Genomic DNA, 12,366 nt, shown 5'->3' with positions numbered 1-12,366 from the left:
TTGTCCTCCGCTGACCACACCAATGCTGCCTATGTACCCCTGCCACATAATGGAAGCTGCATAGAGCCTATTTTGTTATTTTAGGCCTACTAAGTCTGTCTGCGTTCCCTCGTTCCAATTGTCCTCCGCTGAGCACACCAATGCTGCCTGTGTACTCCTGCCACATAATGGAAGCTGCATAGAGCCTTTTTTGTTATTTTAGGCCTACTAAGTCTGTCTGCGGTCCCTCCTTCCAATTGTCCTCCGCCGACCACACCAATGCTGCCTGTGTACCCCTGCCACATTATGGAAGCTGCATAGAGCCTTTTTTGTTATTTTAGGCCTACTAAGTCTGTCTGCGATTCCTCCTTCCAATTGTCCTCCGCTGAGCACACCAATGCTGCCTGTGTACCCCTGCCAGATAATGGAAGCTGCATAGAGCCTATTTTGTTATTTTAGGCCTACTAAGTCTGTCTGCAGTCCCTCCTTCCAATTGTCCTCCGCTGAGCACACCAATGCTGCCCGTGTACCCCTGCCACAAAATGGAAGCTGCATAGAGCCTATTTTGTTATTTTAGGCCTACTAAGTCTGTCTGCGGTCATTCCTTCCATTTGTCCTCCGCTGAGCACACCAATGCTGCCTGTGTACCCCTGCCAGATAATGGTAGCTGCATAGAGCCTATTTTGTTATTTTAGTCCTACTAAGTCTGTCTGCGATCCCTCCTTCCAATTGTCCTCTGCTGAGCACACCAATGCTGCCTGTGTACCCCTGCCACATAATGGAAGCTGCATAGAGCCTATTTTGTTATTTTAGGCCTAAGAAGTCTGTCTGCCGTCCCTCCTTCCAATTGTCCTCCGCTGACCACACCAATGCTGCCTGTGTACCCCTGCCACATAATGGAAGCTGCATAGAGCCTATTTTGTTATTTTAGGCCTACTAAGTCTGTCTGCGGTCCCTCCTTCCAATTGTCCTCCGCTGACCACACCAATGCTGCCTGTGTACCCCTGCCACATAATGGAAGCTGCATAGAGCCTATTTTGTTATTTTAGGCCTACTAAGTCTGTCTGCGATCCCTCCTTCCAATTGTCCTCCGCTGAGCACACCAATGCTGCCTGTGTACCCCTGCCACATAATGGAAGCTGCATAGAGCCTATTTTGTTATTTTAGGCCTACTAAGTCTGTCTGCGGTCCCTCCTTCCAATTGTCCTCCGCTGAGCACACCAATGCTGTCTGTGTACCCCTGCCACATAATGGAAGCTGCATAGAGCCTATTTTGTTATATTAGGCCTACCAAGTCTGTCTGCGGTCCCTCCTTCCAATTGTCTTCCGCTGAGCACACCAATGCTGCCTGTGTACCCCTGCCACATAATGGAAGCTGCATAGAGCCTATTTTGTTATTTTAGGCCTACTAAGTCTCTCTGCGGTCCCTCCTTCCAATTGTCCTCTGCTGAGCACACCAATGCTGCCTGTGTACCCCTGCCACATAATGGAAGCTGCATAGAGCCTATTTTGTTATTTTAGGCGTACTAAGTCTGTCTGCGGTCCCTCCTTCCAATTGTCCTCTGCTGAGCACACCAATGCTGCCTCACATAATGGAAGCTGCATAGAGCCTATTTTTTTATTTTAGGCCTACTAAGTCTGTCTGCGGTCCCTCCTTCCTATTGTCCTCCGCCGACCACACCAGTACTGTCTGTGTACCCATGCCACATTATGGAAGCTGCATAGAGCCTTTTTTGTTATATTAGGCCTACTAATTATGTCTGCGGTCCCTCCTTCCAATTGTCCTCCGCCGACCACACCGATGCTGCCTGTGTACCCCTGCCACATAATGGAAGCTGCATAGAGCCTATTTTGTTATTTTAGGCCTACTAAGTCTGTCTGCGGTCCCTCCTTCCAATTGTCCTCCGCTGACCACACCAATGCTGCCTGCGTACCCCTGCCACATAATGGAATCTGCATAGAGCCTATTTTGTTATTTTAGTCCTACTAAGTCTGTCTGCGATCCCTACTTCCAATTGTCCTCCGCTGAGCACACCAATGCTGTCTGTGTACCCCTTCCACATAATGGAAGCTGCATAGAGCCTATTTTGTTATATTAGGCCTACTAAGTCTGTCTGCGGTCCCTCCTTCCAATTGTCCTCCGCTGAGCACACCAATGCTGCCTGTGTACCCCTGCCACATAATGGAAGCTGCATAGAGCCTATTTTGTTATTTTAGGCCTACTAAGTCTCTCTGCAGTCCCTCCTTCCAATTGTCCTCTGCTGAGCACACCAATGCTGCCTGTGTACCCCTGCCACATAATGGAAGCTGCATAGAGCCTATTTTGTTATTTTAGGCCTACTAAATCTGTCTGCGGTCCCTCCTTCCAATTGTCCTCCGCTGAGCACACCAATGCTACCTGTGTACCCCAGCCACATAATGGAAGCTGCATAGAGCCTATTTTGTTATTTTAGGCCTAAGAAGTCTGTCTGCGGTCCCTCCTTCCAATTGTCCTCCGCTGACCACACCAATGCTGCCCATGTACCCCTGCCACATAATGGAAGCTGCATAGAGCCTATTTTGTTATTTTAGGCCTACTAAGTCTGTCTGCGTTCCCTCGTTCCAATTGTCCTCCGCTGAGCACACCAATGCTGCCTGTGTACTCCTGCCACATAATGGAAGCTGCATAGAGCCTTTTTTGTTATTTTAGGCCTACTAAGTCTGTCTGCGGTCCGTCCTTCCAATTGTCCTCTGCTGAGCACACCAATGCTGCCTGTGTACCCCTGCCACATAATGGAAGCTGCATAGAGCCTATTTTGTTATTTTAGGCCTACTAAGTCTGTCTGCGGTCCCTCCTTCCAATTGTCCTCCGCCGACCACACCAATGCTGCCTGTGTACCCCTGCCACATTATGGAAGCTGCATAGAGCCTTTTTGGTTATTTTAGGCCTACTAAGTCTGTCTGCGATTCCTCCTTCCAATTGTCCTCCGCTGAGCACACCAATGCTGCCTGTGTACCCCTGCCAGATAATGGAAGCTGCATAGAGCCTATTTTGTTATTTTAGGCCTACTAAGTCTGTCTGCAGTCCCTCCTTCCAATTGTCCTCCGCTGAGCACACCAATGCTGCCTGTGTACCCCTGCCACAAAATGGAAGCTGCATAGAGCCTATTTTGTTATTTTAGGCCTACTAAGTCTGTCTGCGGTCCCTCCTTCCAATTGTCCTCTGCTGAGCACACCAATGCTGCCTGTGTACCCCTGCCACATAATGGAAGCTGCATAGAGCCTATTTTGTTATTTTAGGCCTACTAAGTCTGTCTGCGGTCCCTCCTTCCAATTGTCCTCCGCTGAGCACACCAATGCTGTCTGTGTACCCCTGCCACATAATGGAAGCTGCATAGAGCCTATTTTGTTATATTAGGCCTACCAAGTCTGTCTGCGGTCCCTCCTTCCAATTGTCTTCCGCTGAGCACACCAATGCTGCCTGTGTACCCCTGCCACATAATGGAAGCTGCATAGAGCCTATTTTGTTATTTTAGGCCTACTAAGTCTCTCTGCGGTCCCTCCTTCCAATTGTCCTCTGCTGAGCACACCAATGCTGCCTGTGTACCCCTGCCACATAATGGAAGCTGCATAGAGCCTATTTTGTTATTTTAGGCGTACTAAGTCTGTCTGCGGTCCCTCCTTCCAATTGTCCTCTGCTGAGCACACCAATGCTGCCTCACATAATGGAAGCTGCATAGAGCCTATTTTTTTATTTTAGGCCTACTAAGTCTGTCTGCGGTCCCTCCTTCCAATTGTCCTCCGCCGACCACACCAGTACTGTCTGTGTACCCATGCCACATTATGGAAGCTGCATAGAGCCTTTTTTGTTATATTAGGCCTACTAATTATGTCTGCGGTCCCTCCTTCCAATTGTCCTCCGCCGACCACACCGATGCTGCCTGTGTACCCCTGCCACATAATGGAAGCTGCATAGAGCCTATTTTGTTATTTTAGGCCTACTAAGTCTGTCTGCGGTCCCTCCTTCCAATTGTCCTCCGCTGACCACACCAATGCTGCCTGCGTACCCCTGCCACATAATGGAATCTGCATAGAGCCTATTTTGTTATTTTAGTCCTACTAAGTCTGTCTGCGATCCCTACTTCCAATTGTCCTCCGCTGAGCACACCAATGCTGTCTGTGTACCCCTTCCACATAATGGAAGCTGCATAGAGCCTATTTTGTTATATTAGGCCTACTAAGTCTGTCTGCGGTCCCTCCTTCCAATTGTCCTCCGCTGAGCACACCAATGCTGCCTGTGTACCCCTGCCACATAATGGAAGCTGCATAGAGCCTATTTTGTTATTTTAGGCCTACTAAGTCTCTCTGCAGTCCCTCCTTCCAATTGTCCTCTGCTGAGCACACCAATGCTGCCTGTGTACCCCTGCCACATAATGGAAGCTGCATAGAGCCTATTTTGTTATTTTAGGCCTACTAAATCTGTCTGCGGTCCCTCCTTCCAATTGTCCTCCGCTGAGCACACCAATGCTGCCTGTGTACCCCTGCCACATAATGGAAGCTGCATAGAGCCTATTTTGTTATTTTAGGCCTAAGAAGTCTGTCTGCGGTCCCTCCTTCCAATTGTCCTCCGCTGACCACACCAATGCTGCCCATGTACCCCTGCCACATAATGGAAGCTGCATAGAGCCTATTTTGTTATTTTAGGCCTACTAAGTCTGTCTGCGTTCCCTCGTTCCAATTGTCCTCCGCTGAGCACACCAATGCTGCCTGTGTACTCCTGCCACATAATGGAAGCTGCATAGAGCCTTTTTTGTTATTTTAGGCCTACTAAGTCTGTCTGCGGTCCGTCCTTCCAATTGTCCTCCGCCGACCACACCAATGCTGCCTGTGTATCCGTGTCACATAATGGAAGCTGCATAGAGCCTATTTTGTTATTTTAGGCCTACTAAGTCTGTCTGCAGTCCCTCCTTCCAATTGTCCTCCGCTGAGCACACCAATGCTGCCTGTGTACCCCTGCCACATAATGGAAGCTGCATAGAGCCTATTTTGTTATTTTAGGCCTACAAAGTCTGTCTGCGGTCCGTCCTTCCAATTGTCCTCCGCCGACCACACCAATGCTGCCTGTGTATCCGTGTCACATAATGGAAGCTGCATAGAGCCTATTTTGTTATTTTAGGCCTACTAAGTCTGTCTGCGGTCCCTCCTTCCAATTGTCCTCCGCTGAGCACACCAATGCTGCCTGTGTACCCCTGCCAGATAATGGAAGCTGCATAGAGCCTATTTTGTTATTTTAGGCCTACTAAGTCTGTCTGCAGTCCCTCCTTCCAATTGTCCTCCGCTGAGCACACCAATGCTGCCTGTGTACCCCTGCCACATAATGGAAGCTGCATAGAGCCTATTTTGTTATTTTAGGCCTACAAAGTCTGTCTGCGGTCCCTCCTTCCAATTGTCCTCTGCTGAGCACAACAATGCTGCCTGTGTACCACTGCCACATAATGGAAGCTGCATAGAGCATATTTTGTTATTTTAGGCCTACTAAGTCTGTCTGCGGTCATTCCTTCCAATTGTCCTCCGCTGAGCACACCAATGTTGTCTGTGTACCCCTGCCACATAATGGAAGCTGCATAGAGCCTATTTTGTTATATTAGGCCTACTAAGTCTGTCTGCGGTCCCTCCTTCCAATTGTCTTCCGCTGAGCACACCAATGCTGCCTGTGTACCCCTGCCACATAATGGAAGCTGCATAGAGCCTATTTTGTTATTTTAGGCCTACTAAGTCTCTCTGCGGTGCCTCCTTCCAATTGTCCTCTGCTGAGCACACCAATGCTGCCTGTGTACCCCTGCCACATAATGGAAGCTGCATAGAGCCTATTTTGTTATTTTAGGCGTACTAAGTCTGTCTGCGGTCCCTCCTTCCAATTGTCCTCTGCTGAGCACACCAATGCTGCCTCACATAATGGAAGCTGCATAGAGCCTATTTTGTTATTTTAGGCCTACTAAGTCTGTCTGCGGTCCCTCCTTCCAATTGTCCTCCGCCGACCACACCAATACTGTCTGTGTACCCATGCCACATTATGGAAGCTGCATAGAGCCTTTTTTGTTATATTAGGCCTACTAAGTATGTCTGCGGTCCCTCCTTCCAATTGTCCTCCGCCGACCACACCAATGCTGCCTGTGTACCCCTGCCACATAATGGAAGCTGCATAGAGCCTATTTTGTTATTTTAGGCCTACTAAGTCTGTCTGCGGTCCCTCCTTCCAATTGTCCTCCGCTGACCACACCAATGCTGCCTGCGTACCCCTGCCACATAATGGAATCTGCATAGAGCCTATTTTGTTATTTTAGGCCTACTAAGTCTGTCTGCGGTCCCTCCTTCCAATTGTCCTCCGCTGAGCACACCAATGCTGCCTGTGTACCCCTGCCACATAATGGAAGCTGCATAGAGCCTATTTTGTTATTTTAGGCCTAAGAAGTCTGTCTGCGGTCCCTCCTTCCAATTGTCCTCCGCTGACCACACCAATGCTGCCTATGTACCCCTGCCACATAATGGAAGCTGCATAGAGCCTATTTTGTTATTTTAGGCCTACTAAGTCTGTCTGCGTTCCCTCGTTCCAATTGTCCTCCGCTGAGCACACCAATGCTGCCTGTGTACTCCTGCCACATAATGGAAGCTGCATAGAGCCTATTTTGTTATTTTAGGCCTACTAAGTCTGTCTGCGGTCCCTCCTTCCAATTGTCCTCCGCCGACCACACCAATGCTGCCTGTGTACCCCTGCCACATTATGGAAGCTGCATAGAGCCTTTTTTGTTATTTTAGGCCTACTAAGTCTGTCTGCGATTCCTCCTTCCAATTGTCCTCCGCTGAGCACACCAATGCTGCCTGTGTACCCCTGCCAGATAATGGAAGCTGCATAGAGCCTATTTTGTTATTTTAGGCCTACTAAGTCTGTCTGCAGTCCCTCCTTCCAATTGTCCTCCGCTGAGCACACCAATGCTGCCTGTGTACCCCTGCCACAAAATGGAAGCTGCATAGAGCCTATTTTGTTATTTTAGGCCTACTAAGTCTGTCTGCGGTCCCTCCTTCCAATTGTCCTCTGCTGAGCACACCAATGCTGCCTGTGTACCCCTGCCACATAATGGAAGCTGCATAGAGCATATTTTGTTATTTTAGGCCTAAGAAGTCTGTCTGCGGTCCCTCCTTCCAATTGTCCTCCGCTGACCACACCAATGCTGCCTATGTACCCCTGCCACATAATGGAAGCTGCATAGAGCCTATTTTGTTATTTTAGGCCTACTAAGTCTGTCTGCGTTCCCTTGTTCCAATTGTCCTCCGCTGAGCACACCAATGCTGCCTGTGTACTCCTGCCACATAATGGAAGCTGCATAGAGCCTTTTTTGTTATTTTAGGCGTACTAAGTCTGTCTGCGGTCCCTCCTTCCAATTGTCCTCCGCCGACCACACCAATGCTGCCTGTGTACCCCTGCCACATTATGGAAGCTGCATAGAGCCTTTTTTGTTATTTTAGGCCTACTAAGTCTGTCTGCGATTCCTCCTTCCAATTGTCCTCCGCTGAGCACACCAATGCTGCCTGTGTACCCCTGCCAGATAATGGAAGCTGCATAGAGCCTATTTTGTTATTTTAGGCCTACTAAGTCTGTCTGCAGTCCCTCCTTCCAATTGTCCTCCGCTGAGCACACCAATGCTGCCCGTGTACCCCTGCCACAAAATGGAAGCTGCATAGAGCCTATTTTGTTATTTTAGGCCTACTAAGTCTGTCTGCGGTCATTCCTTCCAATTGTCCTCCGCTGAGCACACCAATGCTGCCTGTGTACCCCTGCCAGATAATGGAAGCTGCATAGAGCCTATTTTGTTATTTTAGTCCTACTAAGTCTGTCTGCGATCCCTCCTTCCAATTGTCCTCTGCTGAGCACACCAATGCTGCCTGTGTACCCCTGCCACATAATGGAAGCTGCATAGAGCCTATTTTGTTATTTTAGGCCTAAGAAGTCTGTCTGCGGTCCCTCCTTCCAATTGTCCTCCGCTGACCACACCAATGCTGCCTGTGTACCCCTGCCACATAATGGAAGCTGCATAGAGCCTATTTTGTTATTTTAGGCCTAAGAAGTCTGTCTGCGGTCCCTCCTTCCAATTGTCCTCCGCTGACCACACCAATGCTGCCTGTGTACCCCTGCCACATAATGGAAGCTGCATAGAGCCTATTTTGTTATTTTAGGCCTACTAAGTCTGTCTGCGATCCCTCCTTCCAATTGTCCTCCGCTGAGCACACCAATGCTGCCTGTGTACCCCTGCCACATAATGGAAGCTGCATAGAGCCTATTTTGTTATTTTAGGCCTACTAAGTCTGTCTGCGGTCCCTCCTTCCAGTTCTCCTCCGCTGAGCACACCAATGCTGCCTGTGTACCTCTGCCACATAATGGAAGCTGCATAGAGCCTATTTTGTTATTTTAGGCCTACTAAGTCTGTCAGCGGTCCCTCCTTCCAATTGTCCTCTGCTGAGCACACCAATGCTGCCTGTGTACCCCTGCCACATAATGGAAGCTGCATAGAGCCTATTTTGTTATTTTAGGCCTACTAAGTCTATCTGCGGGCCCTCCCTCCAATTGTACTCCGCTGACCACACCAATGCTGCCTGTGTACCCCTGCCACATAATGGAAGCTGCATAGAGCCTATTTTGTTATTTTAGGCCTACTAAGTCTGTCTGCGGTCCCTCCTTCCAATTGTCCTCCGCCGAGCACACCAATGCTGCCTGTGTAAACCTGCCACATAATGGAAGCTACATAGAGCCTATTTTGTTATTTTAGGCCTACTAAGTCTGTCTGCGGTCCCTCCTTCCAATTGTCCTCTGCCGACCACACCAATGCTGCCTGTGTACCCATGCCACATTATGGAAGCTGCATAGAGCCTTTTTTGTTATATTAGGCCTACTAAGTATGTCTGCGGTCCCTCCTTCCAATTGTCCTCCGCCGACCACACCAATGCTGTCTGTGTACCCCTGCCACATAATGGAAGCTGCATGATCTCCCGACATGGAGGAGATATACAGATCACTGTGTATAAAAATCTTCGTGGTTATCAAAATTCCGCTTTCCCATTGCCAAGAAGGAGTCTCCCTCGTGTAACCTGTAGTTCTTCACTCCTTCTCGATGTTTTCAGTCCGCCTGTGTACAGACTAGAGAGTATTATGTGGGGGCAACGACCCCCTCAGCCCCAGTGTGAAGGTGTACACCCCAATGGTAGGGACACATCATGGGGGGCAAAAATGTGGTTATTTTGCCTACTATTTAATGTATCCGTGCGGTTGAACAATTTGTCTGTGGACCGCATGCCCTAGCACACGCTGTATTGTGTGGCGGCGGTGGGCTGAGTATTATTTTCAGACACATGAATGCTGATATATGGAATAAGATAAGAGGGGATTCTGATGCATGAGGAGAATGTTGTCTTATTTGCAACGTAATATATCCCTGTATATTCTATGGATCAAAGGTTTAGCGCATGCGTTATTGTATTGCGGTGGTGCGCTGATTATCATACCTTGACATCTGAAGGTCCGATATATAGACCAGGACAATAAAGAAGAGGACAAGTATAGAGATTAATGTCTAATGGTCTCTATGACATTATGTACAATAGGGGTATGGACACAGAATTCTCCAATATTTAGGTGACATCTATCTGTGATAATACGGGGTTATACACTGTTGTCTCCACAATACTGAGCACAAGCAGGGCGCAGGCGCAGAACCCTTTGAGAAGTGGGCGCAGGCGCAGATGCGGCGGCTAACCTCTGCACTGGGAACTAGGAGACTTGAGCATGCGCAGTGGCAGTGACTACGGAGATACGCACTGAGCCGGAAACAGTTGTAGCTGTCGGCCTCGAGGCGCCAGGAAGTACACTGACACAGCGGACGTGATGTAATCTGTTAAATGAGGCAGCACGTGCAGCCCGAATGGGGGTATGCGGCGTAATGTGAAGGAGCGTACCACTCACCGGAAGTGAGCAGGTGAGCGGGGCGGGACAAATCCCGGGACACCGAACTGGCGGTGGGTTTAAAAAGCGGGTGATATCAGAGTTAGACAGCTACGACACCACATCAGGACACATCGCATCAATGTATCTAGCCTCCTGAGGAGCCCAAATGGGGCGAAACGCGTAGAGGCGCTGTGTGGTTATGGGCAACTGGCAAATCATGGCAGCTAAGTGATTGTATTATGTTATCCACTTATGGGAGTATACTTGCATATCCTAAGCATTGGGAGATAGATCATAACAGATTCTCCCATAAGAAATAGATATAATCGGTGGAGAACTGTGTATAAAGATAACTCCCTTGCCAACACGCCAATTATCTATACTGTTCTTTGCCCTCTGTGTTCTTTTGATTTTAATTGTGGGGATCTAGAACTCCCTTAGTGTAGGTGGATCTCTGTATAGCCTACAGTGGTTTCCTAGGCTGCGGGTAGTGGGTGTTCCGTAGCGGATATAGGGCTGCATAGGGCCTCTAGGAGCAGCCGCCGAGGAGCGGGGGCGCCACAACGTTTCCCTTTAGGGTGCCAACCCCCGCAGACAGGCAGGTGTGAGTCCAGCGCTCACTAGGGATGCCTAGTATTCCCCATTTTTATTAAGTGTTTGTATGTGAGCACAGTGTTTTGTTTGTATAATTTTGGTCCGTCTTTTTGTGGTGTGAACCAACTTTTCAGGTTCAATAATAAAGGTTATAATTTTAAGGATAGGCATACGATAATATAGTTGAGATCCTGGCCAATATATATTTTTTCTAGACTGTGTACCCCTGCCACATAATGGAAGCTGCATAGAGCCTATTTTGTTATATTAGGCCTACTAAGTCTGTCTGCGGTCCCTCCTTCCAATTGTCTTCCGCTGAGCACACCAATGCTGCCTGTGTACCCCTGCCACATAATGGAAGCTGCATAGAGCCTATTTTGTTATTTTAGGCCTACTAAGTCTCTCTGCGGTCCCTCCTTCCAATTGTCCTCTGCTGAGCACACCAATGCTGCCTGTGTACCCCTGCCACATAATGGAAGCTGCATAGAGCCTATTTTGTTATTTTAGGCGTACTAAGTCTGTCTGCGGTCCCTCCTTCCAATTGTCCTCTGCTGAGCACACCAATGCTGCCTCACATAATGGAAGCTGCATAGAGCCTTTTTTGTTATTTTAGGCCTACTAAGTCTGTCTGCGGTCCCTCCTTCCAATTGTCCTCCGCCGACCACACCAGTACTGTCTGTGTACCCATGCCACATTATGGAAGCTGCATAGAGCCTTTTTTGTTATATTAGGCCTACTAAGTATGTCTGCGGTCCCTCCTTCCAATTGTCCTCCGCCGACCACACCGATGCTGCCTGTGTACCCCTGCCACATAATGGAAGCTGCATAGAGCCTATTTTGTTATTTTAGGCCTACTAAGTCTGTCTGCGGTCCCTCCTTCCAATTGTCCTCCGCTGACCACACCAATGCTGCCTGCGTACCCCTGCCACATAATGGAATCTGCATAGAGCCTATTTTGTTATTTTAGTCCTACTAAGTCTGTCTGCGATCCCTACTTCCAATTGTCCTCCGCTGAGCACACCAATGCTGTCTGTGTACCCCTGCCACATAATGGAAGCTGCATAGAGCCTATTTTGTTATATTAGGCCTACTAAGTCTGTCTGCGGTCCCTCCTTCCAATTGTCCTCCGCTGAGCACACCAATGCTGCCTGTGTTCCCCTGCCACATAATGGAAGCTGCATAGAGCCTATTTTGTTATTTTAGGCCTACTAAGTCTCTCTGCAGTCCCTCCTTCCAATTGTCCTCTGCTGAGCACACCAATGCTGCCTGTGTACCCCTGCCACATAATGGAAGCTGCATAGAGCCTATTTTGTTATTTTAGGCCTACTAAATCTGTCTGCGGTCCCTCCTTCCAATTGTCCTCCGCTGAGCACACCAATGCTGCCTGTGTACCCCTGCCACATAATGGAAGCTGCATAGAGCCTATTTTGTTATTTTAGGCCTAAGAAGTCTGTCTGCGGTCCCTCCTTCCAATTGTCCTCCGCTGACCACACCAATGCTGCCTATGTACCCCTGCCACATAATGGAAGCTGCATAGAGCCTATTTTGTTATTTTAGGCCTACTAAGTCTGTCTGCGTTCCCTCGTTCCAATTGTCCTCCGCTGAGCACACCAATGCTGCCTGTGTACTCCTGCCACATAATAGAAGCTGCATAGAGCCTTTTTTGTTATTTTAGGCCTACTAAGTCTGTCTGCGGTCCGTCCTTCCAATTGTCCTCCGCCGACCACACCAATGCTGCCTGTGTATCCGTGTCACATAATGGAAGCTGCATAGAGCCTATTTTGTTATTTTAGGACTACTAAGTCTGTCTGCGGTCCCTC

The sequence above is a fragment of the Ranitomeya variabilis genome, chromosome 1 (assembly GCF_051348905.1).
Source record: "Ranitomeya variabilis isolate aRanVar5 chromosome 1, aRanVar5.hap1, whole genome shotgun sequence".
Lineage (NCBI taxonomy): Eukaryota > Metazoa > Chordata > Amphibia > Anura > Dendrobatidae > Ranitomeya > Ranitomeya variabilis.
This window is presented reverse-complemented; position numbering follows the sequence as displayed.